This window comes from Chionomys nivalis, chromosome 13 (assembly GCF_950005125.1).
Source record: "Chionomys nivalis chromosome 13, mChiNiv1.1, whole genome shotgun sequence".
Classification (NCBI taxonomy): Eukaryota; Metazoa; Chordata; class Mammalia; order Rodentia; family Cricetidae; genus Chionomys; species Chionomys nivalis.
The window spans coordinates 11,352,509-11,368,355 of NC_080098.1; the positions used below are offsets into that span (position 1 = coordinate 11,352,509).

Here is a 15,847-nt window from a genome sequence, read left to right on the forward strand (position 1 = left end):
ACCAGTACCAAGAACAGCCCAAAGAAATAAGGTCCTTTGTTTTTGAGCTCTGCAGAACAGAAAAGCATCTCCTGACCAAGAGATTAGTGTCAAATACATAACATCTGGCCCACCTGCTGTGAGACAGCACCAGTTATTCTGGGAAAGGCCATTTTTGCCTCCCTTAAATTAATTCCTGGCAAGGTGGGCTTCTCATTGAGCTGGCTTTTGGGGTAAAGGTCCCTTGCTACAGAACCTTGTCACAAATTAGTTGGCCTGCTGTGTGACAAGCGGGCAGAGTTGGGTCCCACAACAACAGCACTTGTCCTGGAATTCCTGAGAGGTGCCAGTGTGAGGCATAAACGTGGCATTGACTGACCCATTTGGTAACTGAGACCATGGAGGTGGAGGTGGAGAAGGAAGAGACAGTGGTCATGGCCTGGGCCCGAGCCTCAAGGAACAGCAATGTGGAAAGTTGAGTAGAGAAGAAAGATCTCGCAGAGGAAAGGCCAACATGGTATTGAGAAAGCTAAGGGGAGAATGTGCACTAAGTAGGGCAGGATGGGTGAGTGGGGGCGGGGGATGGCCCTGCATTGGGTGAAGGAAGGCAAGCTGTGGATTATTGAATCACTGACGGCCATTATAATAATTTGTTATCTTAGGGTTACTATTGCTGTGATGAAACACCATGACCAAGAGCAACTTGGGGAGGAAAGGGTTTATTTCCCTCACAGTTCCATGTAATAGTTCATTGTCAAAAGCAGCAAGGGTAGTGACTCAAGCAGGGTAAGAACCTGGAGTCAGGAGCTTATGCATGGCCAGTGAGGGGTGATGTTTCTTAGCTTGCTCCTGATGGCTTGCTCAATCTGCTTTCTTAGAGACCGTGGGACGACCAGCCCAGGGATGGTACTGCCCACAATGTTCTGGGCCCTTCCCCACCAATCACTAATAAGAAAACACTCTACAGGCTTGTCTGCAGCCTGATCTTCTGGAGACATTTTCTCAGTTGAGGTTCCCACCTCCCAGATGACTTTAGCCTGTGTCAAGTTGACATGAAGCTAGCCAGCACATTCATCAGAAGTCTCTTAGTTGGTACTTTGTTCTGAGGCCTCCTCACATGCTGGCTTATTTTCATTTTGTAGTGCTGAGGGTTGACCCCAGGGCTTTCCACGCTAGGTAAGTACTCTAACAGCCTCAGCTGACATTTGAAGACATTGTATATAAATAGCTTCACTCTTCACTACAGAATATTCCAGGCTCTGACAAAGAGTCATACATTTTCTACTACATTCTATCACCCCAGATTTCTTCATGCTAGCCCACTGTAATTCTGTCTGGTGCTGTTTTCCACAGCTAGCACCCTTTACCTCCCCACTAAAATGTTATAATTTAAGTCACGCAGTATGTAACATCTTGGACCAGACTCTTCCACTTCAAGAAAAATATTTGAAAATCATTCTTGCTATTGCATAAGTCACCAGCTCATTGCCTTTTGTGATTGAGTGGTGTTTCATTGTGTGGTCATAGCCAAAATTTGTCCATCGGGAGACTGATGATCAAGTTGGCTATTATTTATTTCTGTTGATCATGAAGGGAACTATTTAGAAGATTTGCATGTAGGTTTAGCCTACATATAAGGTCCTTTCCCTTGGGGGTGGGAAGCAGCTTTTGGAATTCAATGGGTGAACCTTCCCAAGGCTGCATCTGACCTTCATTTGGCTTCTCCTGGTACAGGGGATCTTTCAGACTCCTTGGCTCCTCTAGACTGCCTCACGATGCTGTCATGCACAAACTGATTTTACATATCCAGTGATGGTGAGGCATCTGCTAGGAAGTAGTAAAACTGTACGTTTAGCAGCTTGTTCATTTTTATACCAGAAGGATGTTTTGCTTCATTTTCCACAAAAACACCCTTGTAATGTTCAAATTTGATCTTACGTGATACTCACCACTTGGGGCACCCAAGAGTCTCTAGGCCATAAGCTTGGTGGCCAGTGATGTGGTCATGAAAATTCCCTTAATATTGAGAATTTGGGGGATTTTTAAACTAGCTTGATAGCATAAACATGTTTCCTTGGTAGTGATCCTGACATTGACCCCTAATAATTAGAGGCACTTGTGAATTTCCTCTGACTTATTAATGAGTAAAACAGACTATTTTCTTTGTATATTAGAAAAATGTTTATGAAAATAGTGACATAAAATAAACCAGCATTTATCTTAATCATAATGATGAGGCTGTAAGTTGGTGGGCATCTTATTTAGGAAGTTATGTATGGTTTTAAGGCTTTCAGTAAAATACCTGAAATGACTGTAGGCAGTCATTCAGTTCCATAAAACCTCATACTGACACCTTGCAGAGCAATCTGTACCAGGACAGTTAGCTATGGGATTTCAGAGCTAGTACTGTAAAAATGTGTAGAACACATAAATGCTTCGTGGAATGGCTCTGTACAGAGGAGCATACTGCAGCAATCTTAGTACCCATACAAACACTAGGGATTTTAAGTCAGAAACATAATTTTTCAGTTTTGGAAAGGACTTTAAGAAGGTCTTAATCTGACAGAAAAAGAAAAGAATTCTGTAGGCAGAAACCTGGGCTGTGAATACTGAAATAGCCTAAAAGTTTTAATGACCTTTGCCTCTTATTCCCTCATTTGTGATGCATACAATAAGCCAGATGCCCCTTTGAGAAGGTCTTATTATCTCAAGGCCTAAGATTGTTGTCAGCAGGTCTGTGATTAGAAAGCTACTCCTGGATTTTGGCTTTGATCAACTTCTTCAGGGAAAGCACTCTACTAGGGCCTGGAATCCCCTGTGGACTGGACCAGTCCTCCCAGGCAACATGCTCATGACCTACCCCCACACATGTTGTTGGGAAGGAGCCTCAAAGAGAAAACTGAGCCACTGTCTTGTGAGTCATTGATAATCCAGGGAAGGGAAGGTTAGTCATTTGGAGAGTTGAATGATGTACATGGAAAAGCTTCTAAGCTCCCGGGCCCCAGCAAATGAGCGGCATCTCTCTAGGGAGGCAGAGGAGAGAGCAAGGTGAAGGTAGAGTGGTTGGGATGTGCTAAACTAAAGAAGTAGAGAAACGTGGGAGTGGAAATGGCTCCCAGAGAAGGACAGAAAGACAGCCCTACATGTACCAACATCACTGACTTTCTGGCCATCATCCTTGCTCTAGTTGGCTTCCTTTACTGTATCAAACACTTGAGATACTCATCTTACTCAGGGAAGATTTTGATTCCTATCTGTAGAAGTTTGGTTTGAATTCATGACTGGATAGTTCTGTTGCTTTGAGGGCTGCAGGAAGAAACTCTCACAGAAAAAAATCATTCAGTGACCATGATAAGGGACTCACTTCATGGCTTAGAAGTTGCCAGGCAAAAGTTGGGAGCATGTAGGTGGGGGTGGGGTGAGGGGAAGAGGAGAGGGGGAGAGAGAAGGAAGAAGGGGAGGATTGGGGAGAGCTGTGGGGAGTGGGATGGTTGAGATGGAGGAAGGACGGATATGGGAGCAGGAAAGAAGATATCTTAATTAAGGGAGCCATTTTGGGGTTGGCAAGAGGCTTGGCTCTAGAGGGGTTCTTAGATGTCCATGGGGATGTCCACAGCTAGGACCCTGGGCAGTGGAGGAGAGGGTGCCTGAACTGGCCTTGTCCTGTATCAGACCGATGACTATCTTGAATATCACCATAGAACCTTCATCCAGCGACAGATAGAGACAGAGACACATATCGGAACACTGGACTGAGCTCCCAAGGTCCAGTTGAAGAACAGAAGGAGGGAGAATATGAGCAAGGAAGTCAGGATTGCGAGGGGTTGGTCCACCCACTGAGACAGTGTGCCTGATCTAATGGGAGCTCACCAAAGCCAGCTGTACTGGAACTGGATGAGCATGGGATCAAACTGGACCCTCTGAATGTGGCTGACATTTGGGGCAGACTGAGAAGCCAATGATAATGGCACTAGGATTTGTCTCTGCTGCATGTGGCTTTTTGGGATCTAGTCTATTTGGATGCTCACCTTCCTAAGCCTTGATGGAGGGGAGAAGGCCTTGGACTTCCCACAGGGCAGGGTACCCTGCCCTCTCTTAGGAATGGAGGGGGACTTGGGGAACAGGAGGGAGATGGGAGGAAGAGAGGAAGTGGAAATTTTGAATGGTATTATTTATAAAGCAATAAACATTAAAAACAAAGAAGTGAAGGTGAACAGAGAAGAGGCTGGGCCTCCATGATCTCTTTAGTGGGCACAATTTTAGTGAGCTAAAATCTCCTACTGTTCCTAAAGATTCCACCACCTCCCAATAGTGACAAGCTGGGGACCTAGCCTTGAGCAAATGTGTTTGGATGAGAATAGTTCTCTCTTCAGGGAAAAGTCATACTTGACCCAATCTTTAGAGTTTATCCTATATAGTCTAGGGGCTGGGTTGCTGTACTATATGGCATGGGTGTGGACAAGTGACCAAGAGAAAGACTACTTTGAAATGATAAGACTTAGAACTACGTGTGGTATTAGGTGTCCACTCTGAGATGAACATTTGCACTGTGGATAGTGGATTACTGTCTTCACAACATACTCTTAATAATTATTCTGCATCCAAGAATAATATACAACACCGAACTTCATGATGTGAATGTGTAAATGGGAAAAGTGCAGAAATCTGTTACCATGAGCAAGAAGACTACTGTGACAGAATGAGCTCATGGATGACCTAGGTTATGCAAATACTTTCTGTAAATAAAATTCTATGAGTAAATGAATGTCAGGAATAAGGATTTGTATCTCCTATGGAATAAAGTAGGAGCAAATAATGGGAATGACTGTGGGAAATACACCTTTTGCTATACTATTCTGACACTAATTTAGATACTAAAATATTATATTTTCCAAGAACTGTTCATGCAGAGAAAACCTGGGGTAACCAAAGAGGATCATGATGCAAGAAGCTTATGAATTTGCATGCCTTTAGTTAAAAAAATTGGGAAGTATATAAAACTCAACCCAAATTCTTAGAGAGCCAATGAATGTAAAACTGTTTAGAAGAATCCTTACATTCTGTTGTTCTGATCAAATGCCTAAGAGAAAATTTTTTCTTTTATTGAAAATAGGTGTTTTTTCATACAATATATTCTGATTATTGTTTCCCCTTTCCCAACTCCTCTCCAGTCTTTGCTACCTCCACTTCTATCCAGATCCACATCCTTCATTCCCTCTCTTGCTAGAAAACAAATAGGCACCGAAAAATAGTAAAATAAAATAAAACAACATAAAAAAAAAAACTGGAACAGGACAAAACAAACAGAAGAAAAAGAGCCAAAGACTCAGAGATGGATTGTGACCTGAAAGTGTAAGTTAAATAAACCCTCCCCCCCCCCAAAAAAAAGCCAAAGAAAAAGCACAAAACCCACATACAGATGCACACACAGAAATACCATAAAAATCCAAATCCAGAAACCATAGTATATACACAAAAGACCTGTAGGAAAAAAAGCCTGGAAAAAGGATTATGAGACAAAGAACCTCCAAAAATGCCAGTGAGATAGGTTTTTGTTGACCATCTACTGCTGGGCATAGTGCTTGCCCTTAAGAGCTTTGAACACCCCGGGAGACAGTGCTGGAGAAGACTCATTTCTCACTTGGGAGTGGTTATCAGTTGGAGATCACTTCTGGGTCAGGATGGGAGCTTGTGTCCACCTCCCCTCTTAGCTCTTAGTGCTGGGCCCCAGCTTTGAAAGGTGAAAAGATTGGCTGCAGTTCATGGAATCAGAAGTTTAGGTTCGTGGACATCTGCTCCATTGCTCCAAAGCTGTGGTGAAGCAAGTGATGGAGCAAAGCTTCCGGGCTCACAAAGCTGACAGGTGGCAGAGCAAGAGAAGGGAGAAGGGTCTGAGGACAAGATGCAGCTCCCAAGTCCGTGTTTCCAAGGACCTACTCCCTTCAGCTAGGTTCCACCTACCACATTTTCATCACCATCAAATAGTGAACCCATGCCTGCAAAAATCCACGGACGAGCTCAGAGCTTACACTCCAATCACTTCCCTAAAATCCCACCTCTGTAGTCTGCTGCACCGGGGGACAAGCTTTCAACACACGAACTGTTGGGAGGACACTTCGTAAGCAAACTATACCAAGAAGCTTTGGCCAACTCTCGCTACTGGAGCAGCACAAGCAAATCTCCTAGAAACAGACCATTCTCATAGACGTGTCAAGAAAGATTCAGAAACAGCTTTCATCAGGCCAGTATGTAACATGATTTTCATACTAAAAGCTTTCAATGTCATGAAATTCTAATTTTCTTAGAAAAAATAGACTTATTTACTTTAATTTTATACATATAAATGTTTAGCCTGCATGTGTATGTATACCATGTGTATGCCTGGTGCTTCATGAGGCCCAAACACGATTTTGGGTCCCCAGGAATTGGAGTTACAGATGGTTGTGAGCCACCATGTGAGTGTAAGAACCAAACCCGGGTACCCAGTAAGAACAGCAAATGCTCTTGGCCACTGAGCTATCTATCTAGTCCCCAAAGTACATCTCATTACTGATTTAAGGTTTCCAACTCATTCAGACTCTTCCTTACACCCTGGCTGCTATTAAACCTTTCTTTCCCTGCAGGGGAAGTGTCACTTGAATAAATTTGCTGAATTTGGAAAACACAAATATCATACACAAGTCTTCAAGCTGGATGGAGGCATTTCCCCCAGTCTCACTGGACGATTAGGGCAATGAAGATGAATAAGGCAAGGAGCTGTTATACTGTCCTATACCAAGTCAACTCTCAGTGTCTCCTGGACAGATGATACCACAGTTTATACTGAAGCCACGAAGGAAGCCCAGGCTTGAGGAGTCGGAACTCTTGGGTCTTGTAACTCTTGGGCCTGTAAATCCATCCTGGGAAACTTGGAGCAAAGACAAAACTGCATTTTTAAAAATGTCTCTTTCTGTCTTCCTTCAGTCCTGCTGATAAAACTTCTATTTTTAGCACTAGTTGGTATATTTGAGCTTGCAAAGGCATTCCTAATTCTCTCTTCTTCCCTTCATTAACATTTGGCATATCTATTTTAAAAACATACACTCCCTAGTAAAGCCAATTACGACATGCACGAAAGATTAGTCAGAAAATATGAAATTTAGGATTTGTTCCAAGTTTACTTGGTCTACATCATTGATGAAATTCAGGACTCTTCTAAGAATGACAACAGAAATCAATCTAGAATTACTCCTTTGTTAAAATCTGCTGCACATGGCATTTTCCAAAAGGAATATAGGAAATAATTAGACCAACAGCGACTTAAAGGCCTTTGCTGACATGAAAATATTCAGGCTAATATCAGTCTGATAACGAATGCATGTCTGTATTCTCAAAACAGGGGGGAAGCTACCCAAGTTGAAACACTGTCAGAAGCAATAGGAATTGCTCAGTTTGTTCCACTGCCAAAGGCAGAGTCAGCCCTGATAAAAACTCCCCTTTGCTGAATCTCCTTTCAGGGCCACTCTACTGGGTTTTAGTGACTTGCATTAAGTACTTACTGCTACCAATCACCATTGTGGCTGCTGGGGATACAGAGGAAAATAAAATTGAACAAAATCCATGGGTGGTGGGGTATATATTGGAGTAAGGAGTACATTATAACAAAATGTATTATTACCAAAGTAAGTCAGGCAGTGGTGGTGCAAGCCTTTAATTCTAGCACTTGGGAGGCAGAGGCAGGGGGATCTCTGTGAGTTTCAGGCCAGACTAGTGTATAAAGTGAGTTCCAGGACAGCCAAGGCTGGGGAAACCCTGTCTCAATAAAAACCAAACCAAAACTAAAACAAGCAAACAAAAATCCAAAGTAAAAGCAACACACACTTAAGGTCAAATAATGCTATGTCCTGTAGAAGATCACAATGCAGAGGAAACAGACAGGAAGTGCGTGCGTAGAGACATTTGCTATTTAAGACCAGATGGCAAGGGAAGGTCGGCTGCAAAGATGACATCTTGGGCAAAGACCCAAAGGGCATGGGAAAAATAGTTAGAGATGTGTTCACATATCCCAACATGTAATTTGACAATTTTCTTTTGCAAAACAGCACTCTGTACATAAAAATAGATTAATTTTGTGATATAGAGATTGATACTCATTGCCAACTTATTAGCCTTAGAATCAGCTAGGAGATTGGTGAAGGTTCAGCAGTCTGGGTATGTTCAGTAGGGCATTTCTAGAGAGGATTACTGGGGAAGGAGACCGCACCCTGAGTGTGTGTGGCACTCCTAGGCAGGGGCCTTAGAGTAAAAGGGGGAAAAGAGAAAGCAAGGCAAGGGCATTAGGTCCTCTCTGCTTCTCCATCTGACACATGTCCCCACTGCTGGGATGCTCTTCCCAAGTGCATGGGGCAAACACCTGTGGGCTGAGTACTCTGAAACCGTGAGCCAGAATAAGCCCCCTTTCCTTAAGTTGTTCTGCAGGAAATTAACCATGGCAGTGAGAAAATAACACAATCGTTTTCCCAGGGTCTACGAACATTAACATCATTCAAAAGCTTAAGTCAGGACATGAACTAAAAATTATTAAGTGTTTTCTCTTGTTTTATTTAATTGTATTTTTTTTTCATAAAGTCAGGGCCTAGAGAGTTGAAGCAATCAGCCAGAAGTTAGAAAAATAGTGACTCATAAGGCTTGTATTTGAATTGGGTGCAAGGTGACGGTCAGGTCCAAGAGAAACTCAGGACGAATGGCTAACTGTATTGCCCATTAACAGACCAAAGCCCACACTGACTTCCAGGCTCACTCAGTACCTGTGGCTCCCCTCAACTCTTTTCACTCCACCCCTATTCTAAACTTCTCCAGCTTGTGGGCTTCCCTTCCCCCAACTTTTCATTTCTGTATAACCCTGCCATTTTGTTCAAGTGCTCTCTTGTGACTCTCTCTTGCTCTCTTCTCTCGTGGCTCCCTCTCTCTAGCCCCTCTCTCTCTCGGTCCTCCTCACCCCATGTCCCAGTTAAGTCTACTGGGTGCGCATAGTCCATCACTTTCTCTCCCTGCTCTGGACTCTTCCAGATCCTCTGGCTGTACTCTCCCTCATAGCTACAATAGAAACCCTCTACTCAACCACACCTCGGTGTGTCATGTCCTTACTTTAACCAGAGGTTGTGGTTGGAGTGAGGCTTACTATGGACATCTGTGGAGTTAGAATCACAGCAGTTAGACGAAGGCGGGGGTGGGGGGGAAGTGGGGGGTGGGGCTCTCTGCTCCTAACGCCCCTCTCTTCTACAGAACTTGGGCTTCTCATGTATCTTTTAATTCTGTGGAAGATGAAAAGTTACAAAAAGGCAGCAAAGATGCCAAACAAATAGCAGACACTAGAAGTTTCTGCAGCTCAAGGAGCATTAGTCCAAAGGCCCAGCTGGTGCCCGGAGCAAGCAGATTGAATTCCTTAGCAGTGAGGTTACCCACAGTTCCATTAGTCATCTGCACCAGAGTACGAAGGGCAAGTGGATTAAAGACCCATGGCCCTCAACAATAGAAACCTTCTTTTCATCTTCCTTTGTCAACTCTGGTCACCTGTGCCACATACTGGCTAGTATGTCTGCTGTATGCCAAAGCCAGGTCTACTGTAGACTTGACTTTGTGAAGTCAAAGTGTCCCCTGGAGCCAGTAGGGTGAGGTTTCAGTTTTCACAGGAAGCAAAAGTGAAAGTGAAGTATTTCCCACATGCTCCAAAAAACTTTCATGATTATAACTGAATGTACAAAAACATTCAAATGGCTAAGCTTAAATATGAGGGACGAGCTGGGTGTGGTGGTGCAAGCCTGTAATCCCAGTGTGTGGAGGCAGAGGCAAGAAGATTTCTGTGAGTATGAGGGCAACCTGGTCTACATGGCGAGTTACAGTCAGGGCTACATGACATTGTCAAAATCAATATATGAAAATAAAAGGCGGGGCTTTGCCATCTTTCCTCCAGCTGGGCTATAGCTCTCACCATGAATGAGGAGCTGTGTGGTTTCAGTGGGTACCAGGTCTACCCCAGACACAGGCTGCACTACGCCAGGACTGACGGGAAGGTTTTCCAGTTCCTTAATTTAAAATGCATGTTCACATTCCTTTCCAAAACGAAATTCTTGGCAGATAAACTAGACTATCCTCTACAGAAGAAAACACAAAAAAGGACAGTCAGAAGAAATTCAAAAGAAAAGAACCTGCCACCCTGTCATATTCCAGCCGGCCATCACTAGTGCATCTCTTGCTGATATAATGGCCAAGAGGAATGGGCAACCTGAAGTTAGGAAAGCCCAGCGAGAGCAGGCCATCAGAACCACCAAGGAAGCAAAAGGCTAAGCAGGCATCCAAGAAGACAGCAATGGCTTCTGCCAAGGTCCCTACAGAAGCAGCACCTAAACAAGTGGTTGTGAAGCCTGAGAAGGTCTCTGCTCCCCGAGCTGGTGGAAAACACTGACTTGGTATATTAGAGTTTGAATAAAGACTTATTTCTAACTCTTAAAAAAATTGGCATAAAGTGAAAGCACTGGTCTAGAGAAGCACAGGAAGTGAAAGCACTGGTCTACAGGAAGTGAAAGCACTGGTCTACAGGAAGTGAGAGCACTGGTCTACAGGAAGTGAGAGCACTGGTCTACAGGAAGTGAGAGCACTGGTCTACAGGAAGTGAGAGCACTGGTCTACAGGAAGTGAGAGCACTGGTCTACAGGAAGTGAGAGCACTGGTCTACAGAAGCACGGGAAAACACCAGGAAGGAGTTCCCTTAGGACGCAATGTCTGGCTGAGTCAGGCTGTCTCAAGGTTCTCAGAAGGAGCTAGCCCCAATGTTGTGCCTAGCCTCTCACCCCAGTTTTAATGTCTGTCTTTTACAGAACATGAACAAAATTTCTTTCTTGGTTGTTTACTGACACTCACATGCCACATCCTCATTAGACATTCTTACAAACCTGACATTACAGTAGCTGTCTAAGGTCTCTATTTAAAATACTAGCCTGGGCTCTCCATCCTTGTCCTTAGCCTTTATTAACAGCAAATAAATAATCAGGAGGGATGATCTGGGACTGAACATCCTGTCACAGTGTATTTGTTTTAACCGTTGTTTGCTTTTGAATTAAAAACATGGAATAAATTTCATAGCATTATCAAACATTCAGGAGAAATGTCAGCTCATTCATAACACAGTTATTTTCCCAGTCTCTTAAAAAATAGCTTCATATTCAGCTGAAAAATGAAACCCCAAGAAATATGTAGAAAACTGTAAGACAGAATTTTCTCCCTAATCACTGTCATATTGATCCCCAATACTATAATCTCTGTAATTCAGGCTCCACTTGCTAAAGAACAATGGACAGACCTTAAGATAAAGGCAACCACTGTGTTCTCCATGAGAAGAATGAATTTGCTAAGCTATTAGTGCCCTAAGATTGTAGGAATGTTTAGTTTGCTTGCCTCAAAGAACAAGCTGCTCCTTGAAGACCCTGTCCATATCCCAAATATACAGACCAGGCTAATGTGCTGTTTAGAAATAATTTTTATTTACACATCAAGTCAAATATCCTCAGCTTCATTGAAATCACTGTGCAAAGTTGAAGGAAGTTCAATTGTTTTTTCTTTTAGAATCTTAAATTTGAGATGAGCCTTTCTTCTTAATGGTAATTAGTGATGTTTCATTGAAATAATAAATCACAGGGGGTGTATCTAGTTTCATGGATGATTGAGGCAGATTCTAATCAGGACTGCTGACCTAATGTTTGAGAAAGGACTATTTCTGGGAGAATCCATTAATGACTTGTGAAAACAGATGTACCTCTAAACAATACTAGTCATGCAAGGACACTATGTCCTTTCTTTTCCTTCCATCCCTCAAATAAACCAAAGACAGGCATTGGCTTAGTGTTGCATAAATAAACAAAGTGAAGTGATTTTGGCATCACCGGGCTCTCTGATGACCTGCTCTTCTCCCTCATTTTACTGAGATTTCTCTAGACCAGACACACCTATTAGACACCATCCCCCACTCCCAAAAATGAGGAGGGAGGTCAGCAAGATGGCTCAGCGGATCAAAGCACCGATGACCAGAGGATGAGTCCCAGAACCCACACGAGAAAGCCAGATGCAGTAGCAAGCACCTGTGAACCCATCATTCTTAGAGTGGGAGTCAGACACTGGAGAACTGTCCGGAAGCCTTCAGGCTAGCTAGGCCAGACTATGCAGTACAGCAGCAGAAATGAGAGACTCTACTATATCTCAGCAAGACTGAAGGAGTAAACCCAGGAGTGGCCCTCTGACTTCCACAGGCACACCTGAGCATGCGTGGGCAAGCACACACAAATGCATTGCATAGCTAAGTAAATCAATATTGAAAAAAATGGCAGAGGGAAAATAAAGCCTTGGAAATCAGGACGTTTTGATTAGGAGTATTTTGTTAGGGACAGGAGCTCATCTGAAGTAGCTCAGATATGATCAGTCATGCACTTCGATAAACCTGGATACACAGAACATTCTGGCTGAAAGCCGTATGCACTCAGCTCCAAGTCCCAGTTTTCAGAGCGACTGTTGCTGTTTTAGTATTGCAGTTTACTTGGGCTTTGGCGTTAGGGATACAAATATTTCTACAGGAGCCATGGTTGCAAGTCACAGAGATTCAGACTAAGTCTGTGCCCTGATGCCAAACGCTATCTGTAACTATCATGAGGGCTGCCTCTCTCTATTTGCAATGGCCAATTTTCTAGATACATAAAAACGTTGTTTCATAAAATGGGTAATTTCTTAGCCAGGATTGACCAAAGAGCTTTTACAGGCCGCGTGCTTCAATATTTCAAAGGAATGAGAATAATCAGACCTTATTTATATTTAAATTGGCTTATTTTAGTGCCTTTTCCTGACACTATAATACCATTAAGGGATCTATAGCATCACACCACTTATTTTCTACAGTAAGTAGAGATTATTATTCTGCAGAGAGAGGAGAGAGAGAGAGAGAGAGAGAGAGAGAGAGAGAGAGAGAGAGAGAGAGAGAATGACAAGAAGTCGCTGTTGAATAAGCAGTGCATTATGGGAGGTTTGTGGTACGGACAGAATTTGGGTAAGGCCTTGGCTTTCCTGCATGCCAATTTCCTTGTGGTAAACCACTTGTCTGGTCATTTGAAAGAAAGAAATCTGTGCATATGGAAATGGATGTGATTCCTGGGATGTCCATGGGGCAGGCTCAGGGAGTATCAGGAAATACAGAGCCACCTACCATCACCTTGAGATCTTGAATTCCAAGCGCTAGAGAGATGGAAAAGAGCTAGCTGGGCTTCCAGGAACAACCCCAAGAGGAAGTAAATTTTCTTCATAGCTACCCACACAGAATGTAAGCTACACTCTCGGGGTCTGAGGTGGTTCTTACATCTTATGGTAGGTCACACCTTCTGGGGGACCCCCATCTCCCAAATGATTCCTTGTGGACAACTTTATCTGCTTTAAATCACAGGAAAAAAAAATTCAAGATTTCTTTTAAAGGTTAGACTATCTTTAGTAGTGACCTCTCAGAATTAAAACAAGCAAAACAAACTGGGGTTAGTTAACAAACATCATAATAAGAAAAGATGAAGTGATTTTAGATTTGAGAAAGAACCAACATTTTTTAGGCATTAGGAAAACCACAGAGGGAGGTTATCATAAACACCAAGTAATCAATCAATCCTCAATGTGCCACTGAGTGAAACGGAGAGGAGGAAAACACTGGGAACATAAACTAAAAATATACGCTGGAAATATTGGTAATATGTCTTTTTACCAGACGTGAAAATATTATAAGACAGACTACATTTGAACACCAGATGGGAAGTGCAGAGACCACTTGACAATCCTTGTATTCAACCCTTCCTCAGCTAGAGTGTGACATCTTAGTATCAACTCCCACTCAAAATACCTCTTAAAGAGTTGTAAAATTGACTCACACTGTTTAGAAAGCATCCTGATTTAGAATAATGTCCTCCAGGAGAGTTTGTTCTTACAGGGAGGTCTGCTATGATGCAGGGAATGAAGTGCCTCTGTTGGAATTTGGGACTGCACTGGACATACAAGGAAGATGTATGCATGTGTGTCTGTGAGTGCGAACGTGTGTGTGTGTCTGAGAGAGGATGATGCAGTGAATTTCCTGAACCCACACCAGAGTCAGAGAGGGAGGAAAAAACAGACAGGAAGGCTCAGGACACTGAGGGACAGATGAGGAATGAGACAAAAATCTAGACAGTAGAAGGAAAAGAAAAGGAAGCCATCGACTCTCAGAGAAATGTCATGTACCGTCCCCTGGCCTTTCTTTTTCTGTTTGATTTTTTTTTGGCATTTTTATGACAAAAAATAATTTTTCACCAATAGATTGTTATGGAGAAAACTGTATGGTCAGAAAAGGGAACTGTCTACAAGACAGAAAACAATTTTTAAGTTACGTTTTTAAAAACCTTCATATGGAGAGCCTGACGGAGAGACGTTAATGTGGATTACCTTCACTGGTGTTGGCGGTTTTGTCTGCTGTTTATAGTACGCACTTCATCCTCAACTTCAGAACAAAAACAAACAGTGGAATCTGCCAAAGTCAGCTTCTACCTAGAGCAGCCCCCTCGCTTACCTCGGGGTAGAAACCTTGCTGATTCCTACGGCAACTATGGCTTCCAGTTACTCACCAGAAAGCAATAATACCGTATTTATTTCTCCTTCTCTTATTAACTGGCCAGTCTTAGAAGTTGGGCATCTGTACAAATTGGGGCTCATCAAGACATTCTTCTCCCCTGAATACGATTTTCATTTTCAAAATAGGATATACACCTTTTTTTTTTTTTAAAAAAAAGATTTATTATTTATTATGTACGTAGTGTTCTGCTGCCTATATTCTGCCTGCAGGTCAGAAGAGGGCATCAGGTCTTATTACAGATGTGAGCCACCATGTGGTTGCTGGGAATTGAACTCAGGACCTCTGGAAGAGCAGCCAGTGCTCTTAACCTCTGAGCCATCTCTCCAGCCCTACACCTTTCTTTTTTGTTTTCAGTAAGAGTCATAAAAATAATTTTAATAGATTATTTCTTATTGAACAATTATATATTTTGAATTCTAAGGTTACAGTAAAATAAAAAAAATCAGTATTCTACTTTTCTTGTTATTTTCCAAATACATTTTAAAATTGTTCCCTCTCTTTCCCTTGGTGCTATGCTTCCTCAGTCCACCTGCAACACTGTCTTTCTTCTTGCTGCTGACAATGATGGGCAGTGGTGTCCTTTAGGGTCACCGCTGCAGTCACAGCTTGTGTTATTGTCATCTGGTCACTGATGACCACGTTAGCTTAGGTTTCCTCTTTGACTCACCAACTCACTGCCTGACTTAGGAGACTGCAGGAGAAAGGATGAGACTTTGCCGCAATGTGTTTCAGAACCAGCAGTCATTAGCACGGTGATGATTAACAAATACTCAGTTGGAAAGAATGAGCTAAATACCATTTCTTTCCTGATTGCAGGGAGAACAGCTGAGAACCAAGGTCAAGAAAAAGCCGGTGTCAAGTGCATTGACTGCGCAGTCTTCCTAGCGAAGGGCAAAAGAAAACACAACCAACTGTCCAAAGAAGGCTTGCCGTTGCAGTGCTTTCTCCATTTCTGGTTGTGCTCACAGAGAAGGATATCACATAACCATCTGTACAGTTTTAGGGTTTTAGCTACTTAAGTGGACAGGTAAAAATAAGCAGGCTTTACTTTCTTCCAGTAGTTGGGAATTATCTATAGGGGAGGATTTAATTCCCTTTAATTATTTAGTAATGAATAATGAAGCTGAAGTGTTTCCTTTAATTGGTATCATTAAGAATGCTAACAGATATGGTGATTTATTCAGTATATACACTTTTATGAATATT

The 15,847-nt window shown here is 42.7% G+C and overlaps 1 protein-coding gene and 1 pseudogene across 2 annotated transcripts in view; one reads left to right on the forward strand and one right to left on the reverse strand.

Moving 5' to 3' along the window:
* Nucleotides 1-15,847, reverse strand: part of Kiaa1217 (KIAA1217 ortholog) — a 789,026-nt gene that overhangs the window by 406,211 nt on the left and 366,968 nt on the right. The gene's annotated exons all lie outside the window — the stretch shown is intronic.
* Nucleotides 9,951-10,423, forward strand: LOC130886101 (60S ribosomal protein L24-like; annotated as a pseudogene).